The sequence below is a fragment of the Echinops telfairi genome, unplaced genomic scaffold (assembly GCF_000313985.2).
Source record: "Echinops telfairi isolate 266 unplaced genomic scaffold, ASM31398v2 ScPeMD7_7420;HRSCAF=8458, whole genome shotgun sequence".
Lineage (NCBI taxonomy): Eukaryota > Metazoa > Chordata > Mammalia > Afrosoricida > Tenrecidae > Echinops > Echinops telfairi.
The window spans coordinates 132715-141086 of record NW_022111320.1 but is presented as its reverse complement, the minus strand read 5'-3'; positions in this window follow the sequence as shown (position 1 = coordinate 141086).

The following is an 8372-nucleotide window of genomic DNA, read 5'->3' as shown; positions in this document are numbered from 1 at the left end:
GTTCTGAAGTGAACGCTAGCTGCTGGCACAACACAACACAAACCCGAACCCCACTTTGCAGGCACTGCCTGCTCCTTCCTTTCAAGGGATGCTTCAACATGCTCTGCCTCTCACTGCTTTGCTATCATTTGAGACATTTTCCCGTCACTTTCTCTCCTTTTACTAATCTTCAGCCATTCAGGCACTCTCGTTCTCCACATACAAATCTATCCAATTCCCTCTCCTCTAGAAAGAAATTAAAAACAGAACCAAGCAAAAATTCTCTCTGAACACCATACAAGAAGAGTACATATGGGTGTAGATATGTATGTATGTTTACATGCATATATGTAGAAAGGCATTTCACATACAAAACCTGACCAGGGCCTGCTGCCGCCATGATCAATTGCAGATCAGACTATTGGGATCCCTAGGGATTTGTTGGCTGGTTTTGTGATGCCAGTCACTAGACCTTTCTTCCTACGGTTAACCTGGAACCCCACTGCAACTCGTTTGGCATGTCTCACCACACATATAGCCTCTTCTTCCACATCCATGCCATCAAATAGTAACCAAGGGCTCAATAGAAAGTAAATGTCTCGGAAAGAACGTGGGCAACATATGTACAAATATGCCTGATTCAATTGATGTATGGATTGTGATATGAGTTGTATAAGCCCTAATAAAATTATTTAAAAAAAAGAAAAGAAACACAAAAGGCAAAAGAACACCTCAAAACAGATAGTAATCAGTACTTATAATCTTAATTTCAACTTCCATTTAGTTAATAAACTGCTAGATCATGGATGACCATTGAGAAAGCCAATTTTTGTTAAAACTCTTGTCTTACATTTATCCCATGTGCATTTGGCTATTTTATCCACAGCTTTCTTTTAAAAACGTTCTTCCTCCTGGATTTAGGGACACCTACCCTTGCACATTTCAGGAAGCTTCCTCTCTAATCCTCTTTATCTACTGGTGCTTAAATGTTGATATTTTCTAAGATTCTGCTCTTGGTTTGCATCTCTTATCATTCTACATACTTTCCAGTGTAACTTTCATTCTACGCAATTTGCCTACCAACTATGGTCAAAGACGTTCCGAGATCTGTTTCTGTCTCGACAAAATTCTGTACTCCCAAGGGCCCAAACCAGATGGAGGGGTATGCTGGATTTTTTTCCTCTTTCATCTCCTGCATCAAACAGTTCAAACTTTGTTAGCAGAAAGAAGCTGAATCTGAATAGCCGCCTTCCCCTCACGTTCTTGTTTCTCCTTCTTACGCTCCTGACAGGAGCTGAAGAGCAGTGCTCTATACTTCCTTGTGGGGAAAATTCCTTGCCCCGTGGGCTGATCAGATTCAGAAATCGCTTTTGGATAACGCTATCATTGGCAGAGTGCACATGGGTCTTTAGAGGGCATGCTATTGCTCTCAGACCCTAGTGAAGGCTCCCACAGCATCTTTCCCTATCAGGTACCCGTCTCTTCTCCAAGCACTCCCCGTTCCCCCCTCTCTCCCCCCAGATGTGGCCCCTTTCTTTACTGGAAAAGCCTTTCATTTGTGAGTAGACTAGACAGAGTAGATCTTTCATTGTAGGGTTTTTTTAATGTTGAAATTGTTTAGGAAAAGGAATTTCTTTAGAGGACAGATAATTCACCTCAGTCCTTCATATTTGATTCAATATCATCAGGAATAAAGTAGGTGTTATTATCCTTGCTTTTTTTCGTTATGTAAGGTTCTCTATGGTGTTGCGAGATAACTGTTAGGATGCTGACCACAAGGCGGGCACTTCAAGCCCATCAGCTGCTACCTGGGAGGAAGAGGATGCTGTCTGCTCCCAGAAAGATTTAATCTCAGAACCCCTCTATACTGTGGCTATGAGCCAGAATAGAAGCGGTGGGACGGGTTTGGTTTTGGTGTGTTCTCTGTGCATATATTTTCTTCTGGGAATCATGGGGAGAGGTAAGTAGCCCCAAATAGTATTCATTCCCTTATGGATCTCTTGCCAAGTTATTAATTGAGTAGCTCTCTCCCTTGATCAACATTGAGTCTGCATTGACCTTAGAACTTTCTTTGGACCATAGAAAGCAGCTGAAGCAATAAGCTGTGCTTCTTGAAAGTGGGTCTCAAGAGACCTTGCATGCTTCTTGATTTCTTGGAGTCCCCCACCCCCATACCCCACTCTGCTTTGTGAATAATCCCCTGCCAACCTGGGGAAGCCAGGCTAAGCCTGGACCAAATGATGGCCCACAGAATCATGATCTAAATCAAAGGTTCTCAACCTCACCACTATTAACATTTGGGATCAGATTATTTTGGTTTTGTTTTGAAAGGTGTTGTCTTGTGCACAAAGCATCCCTGGCCACTGCCTATTAGATGACAGGACTAGCTCTCCCCAGTTGTGACCATTAAAAATGTCTCCAGGTATTGGTGTACTGTCTCCTGAGGGGCAAAATCCGCATCCAGTCCCCTGGTTGTGAAACAGTAAGCTAATTAAATGGCTGTGGCTTTAAACTTCCACCTGTTGGGATGTATTTTGCATAACAAATGCTAACTAACTAATTCATTTTCCTTTTTCCCAGCAGTACTTACCATTGTTTTAGGCCAGGCCTCTGTCATTTTGCCATGCTTAATTATTACCAGCTGCATAGCCAAGTTTGTCATTCTCTGTGGCTTGCTCCTTTAATTCATCCCACACATTTTCACCCAAGTAGTTAAACAAATAAACATACAAGCACAAATTTGATTATATCATAACGTGCTTAAATAAGCTTTAGTGCTATCTCCTTGTCTACATGGCAAAATCCTAAATTCTTGGTATCCCAGGTCCTCCATCGTCCAACTTCTGCTACAAGCCTTGCCGCTCATTTCGCCCCCATACACCAGTGTTTCCCAGTCGCATCAAGCTATTCATTGCTTTGGAAGATGCATTATTTTTTCATAAAACTTTTGTCACTGTGAGTTCCATTCCATTCACTCACATCCTACTTTCTACCACTCTGTAGTTGGAAGGATTTCTATGGAACTCATTGCTCCTTGGTAGATTCATGTTTGTCACGTCGTAGATGCAAACACACTTACAGTCTCCATAGTGACTCTACAGGACAGGGTAGAATTTTTCCTGTGGGTTTCCGAGACTATAAGTAGTAGAAAGCTTAATCTTTCTCCCATAGAGTGCCTGATAGCAATGCAAAACCCAATATGCCACCATGGTTCTTGAGAGGGAAACAAATACACACACACACACACACACACACACACACCCAGAGGACTTGGTGAGATTAGAACTCAAATGCTATGGTTTCACATGAAATTTTGAGAAATTTTAAATACCTCTAAAAATTGTGTCACATTTCATAAATAGACCCTACACAGTATGTATTTGCTATTTTACTGAGCATTCATTCTGTTATTTACCTTGAGGGTAACACATTATTTTGTGGGGGCAAGAGGTGAGTACCACTCTTCCACTGTATGCAACAATGAGAGGGACTGTAACTCAAAGTGTCTAGCCCATCCCCTGGCAAGGGGCAGGTATGCGATCTAGCAATCAGCATTTCCTCCAGGATGCTGACTCAAACACAATGATGCAAAAATCTAGAACTTGAGGAGGACTCACTCATCCTGTGGTAGTCAATGAACCCGTTCAACTGGCTCATCATTTCCCAAACCAACAATCAAGCTAGTTATGCCAAGTAGATTCCAACACCTGGTGTCTCCATATGCTTCAGAATAGAAGTATACCCCATAGAGTGTTCAAAGACCCGTCTTTCAGAACCAAATCTTTCTTGTGATCTCCAAACTTTTGGTTAGCAGTACCTAACCATTTGCATCCCCATTGATTCTTAGTTCCTGTTATTTACTAAGCACTGTGCAAGCTCCTCTTTGATTCTATGAGCTACTTGATCCCCTCTTGCTTATGTTATTCCAACTTGTTTTCTGTTACAGACATGTAAAATATCACTGGTCTGTTAGTTTGATGTACTATGGTGGCCAGTGTGTTGCTCTGATGTTCGAAGCTTTGCCAAGGATATTTTAAACACCATTAGGAACACAGACGGTGATGGTGGCTAGCTTTCAGTGGGTGTCTTGGACTAGGATTAGGAACAAGCTATGTAGAAAGAATTGACTGTTCACTTCTGAGGAATAGCCACTGAATATCTCATGAATAGCAGAGGAACATTACCATATAAACTGATTAAAGCTGAGCTTCTCGGGTGGGAAGGCATTCAAAATACAAGAGGGGAAAACTGCCGCCTCAAAGTAGAATCAACCTTAATGATGTGGATGTAAGCTTTTGGGACCTTCATTTACCGTAACTTAAAGTGAGAAACAGCTACAAAAATTCATTAATAATCTGAATGCAGAATGTATGAATCTAGGAAAATTTTGTCATCAAAAATGAAATAGAACACATACAAACCAACATCCTACACATTAATGAGCAGACATGGATTGATATTGGCCATTTTGAATCAGAAATGATATTGGAATGACAAATTCAAGAGAAATAGTATAATGTCCTAAAGAGCTACAAGTAATCTCAGTTAATACAACTATTATTCAAATTTATTTATCTATTTTAAATTAATCATTTGATCGGGGTGCTCTTACAATCTTATAACAATTCATCATTCAATAGTATTAAGCACACTTGTACATATGTTGCCATCAACATTTCCAAAACAATTTCTTTCTAATTGAACCCTTGGTATCAGCTTCTCTATATTAAAATTTATGCAGTAACCACTCAGACTTCTTTCATCTGAATTTGATCAAATACACAATCATGATGCACTGATAATTATTAGAGATTGGAATGCAAAACTTGGAAGCAAAGAGGAAGTATCAATAGTTCAAAAAAGGGTCTTGGTGGTAGAAAGGCAGCTGGAGATTCCATTAGAGAAATTTTTGGAATTTTTCAAGACTTTTAAAATTGCAAATACCTTTTTACAAAAACATAAACAGCAACTATGCACATTGATCTAGTCAAATGGAATGTACAAAAATAAAACTGACTACATTTTTGGGAAGAGATGAATATCATCAGCCAAAACAAGACCAAAGGACAACTATGGAATGAACTATCAATGCTTATATGTAAGTTCAGGGTTAAGTTGAATAGTGTTGAGTATGTGCCACATGAATTTCAAGAACACCTCCAGAACAGAGTTGAGGCATGAAACACGAATGACAGAAGAACTGAAGAGCTGTGGGATGACACTAGGAATGTTGTATCTCAACTTTACTCTAGTTCTTAAATGCCCCACCCCCCCAATATTATGATCCCGAATTCTACCTTACAAATCTGGCTAGACCAGAGGATGTATGCTGGTACAGACAGGAACTGGAAACACAGGGAATCCAGGACAGAGGATCCCTTGAGGACCAGTGGTGAGAATGGCGATACTGGGAGGGTGGTGGGAAGGTGGAGTAGAAAGGGGGAATTGATTACAAGGATCTACATATAACCTCCTCTCTCTGGGGGACAGACAACAGTAAAGGGAGACATCGGACAGTGTAAGATATGACAAAACAAAAATAATTTATAATTATCAAGGGTTCATGAGGGAGGGGGGGAGGGAAAGGGAAAATGAGGAGCTGATATGACGGGCTCAAGTAGAAAGCAAATGTTTTGAGATTGATGATGGCAACAAATGTACAAACGTGCTTGACACAATGGATGGATGGATTGTGATAAGAGTTATATGAGCCCCCAATAAAATGATTTTTAAAAAAAGAATGCTGTATTTGAAGAAGACGAGAAAGAAAGAAAATATCAAAGTGGATGTCAGAAGAGATTCTGAAATGTGCTCTTGAATGTAGAGTAGAACAGCTAAACATAAATTTTCAAAAGGCCACTCAAGAGGACATAGCAAATTGTTAAAATGTAATGTACAAAGACCCGTGGTCAGAATACCAAAAACGAAGAGAATGTCCAGGAAATCTCAACTATAAATGAAGAATAAAGTCAAGTCTAGAGCTGAAATTTGAAGGATTCTGTACGCAGATTATCAAATGATGCAGGAAGCATCAAAAAAAGAGGAAAGGAATACAGAGTCATTGTACCAAAAAGAATCTATCAAAATCCATCCATTTCAAGAAGCAGCATATCATCAAGAACCTGTGGTATTGAAAGAAGCAATACAAGCTACACTGAAGGCATTATCAAAACACAAGACTCCAGGAGAGGACAGAAACAATGAAAATGCTTCAAGAAGCTGTTGAAGTGCTGGCAGCCCTCACTAGTCTGTGGCCAAAAATTTGGGAGACAGCTGCCTGGTCAATGGACTAGAACAGATCCAGATGTGTGCCTATCTTAAAGAAAACGGACCAAACAGGGTGCAGACAATGTGAAGCAATATCGTTAATATCACATACAAGTAAAATTGTTCAAGATAATTTAAAAACGTCTGCTACACTACCTCGACCGAAAATAAAAACACCCAAGATTGCTTGGTAGCTTCTTTCCTTCTTTTTCCTCATGGTTTCTTTCTTCTTCGAAATGTCTTTCCTTGTCAAGATCCACCGACACTGACTCCCTTACAGATCAAACCGTAGTGTCTTCACAGCAGTGCCTTACAGTGAATTAGCACATTGCACATCGGCGACTGTAACATCAACAAATCACATACTGCAGCTTTGTGTGTGATACATACTTTTAATGATATGCTGTACAAACAACAACACACAGAACACAATAATCATATGTGCAGTTTGTTTTAACGTGAATATACCGTAAATTGGGGATTGCTTGTATATAACTTAAGCATCATTAATTGTTGCTATGTTCTGTGTATTTTTATTTAAAAATCTTTTGGAATAATGACAATAATATCTTTTCTTTTTAAAAATGTTTAAAAATCTCTTCTTAAGGACTGAAAAATTGTACAGACTTTCATTTAGAAGGATAAAAATCTAGTGATAACTTTTCCTTTGAGCAGCTGATATACTTTGACCTCATATATTTGCACTTTTTTGGAAGAGAAAATAGTAGCTTCTCCAGCTCTTTAATGTATGAAACTAGCCCCTAATAGTTTCTTTTTCCTTTTTCTGATTCTTGAAAATCTTTTCTCATGGCATATATTTGCTCAAACTAATTTTTACATGTGTTTTAAGATAACATTGAATTAATTTGAATGATATTCCTTTAACTAAATCACTATGGATTTCCCCAAACCTACATATATTGTAACTTTAGTAAGTCTTTATGAGCACTCACTAGTGGCTCTAAGTTTTTATTAATGCTTGTAGTGTATGTTAGAGTGAAAAATCAGGTAGCTCTGAGGTTATGTTATATGCCACACACAAACAGAAACTATGCATTTCTTCCTCTGATTACAGTAAGACTCCATTCGACTTGTTCAGGTTCTTGAAATACCTGGGAATCCCGAAGTAGTCTAAATGCTGCTCCTCAGTGATTGCTGCTATTTCCTATTTGGACTCATGGGATTAAATTTCTAGCTCCTCTTGTGGTTGTGTGGAACTATTTGATTGGTTCTGGTGAATAACATGTGGACAGAGCAATACATGTTATTTCCAGGCCAATTATTGAACAGCCAGGGTGAGCGCCTTCAGAATTCTCTTTTGTCTTGGGCAGTTGAGGTGGTGGCTGACCCATCCTGGAGGGTGGACTGGTGGGTGCTCCTCAGTGAGTACTATAAGATGGGTACACAGACCAAGAAAGAAAGAAATCTATGTTAGAATTGATTTAACAGACATTAGTTGCTGGTGTTTTACACCAAAGGAAGTGCTTGGTTGGTTATTGGAGCATAATTATGTAGCCTGATACATTTCCCTAGGAACGTTCACTTTTCCTCCTTACAGTGCTGAACAAGCAGGAATAAAATCCAAATGCCTCAGTGACTCCCTGGTTATCCCTTCCACAGTCTTTGTTGTATTGTGGTGTGTGTGTGTGTGTGCATGAACAGTCATCTGTCCTCCTTAGGTCTATAAAGTCTCCTCAAAGCTTGAGACATTTTAGACAAATTCCCATAATCTAAAATGCTATTTGTAAAGGAAAGAATGGGGAAAATCTATCCCCACCCCCTCACCAAGTTCCTTTTTTTGAAAACCAGCCTTCCCTGTCACCTAATAAAAGTTCCAACACCCTAGCCTGTTATATATTTTGCAAAAGGAGGGGAGAGATCAGATTCCCCACTTTCCCAACCCCCAGATTTCATGCGCATTCTTCCTTTCTCCTTCAATGTCTGTATGTCTAAGGGAGCACTCCGTCACTGCACGTTCCTGACTTGAACTTACCCTGAAGAGGAGGAGTGGGCAGAGGAGCACAGGACACGCGTTTCCTAACAGTTTTCATTGCCAGGACATATCGTCCTTGATTTAAATTACACTTAGACGATTTCTATGGTTTTTTTGAGATTTGGAGTATAGT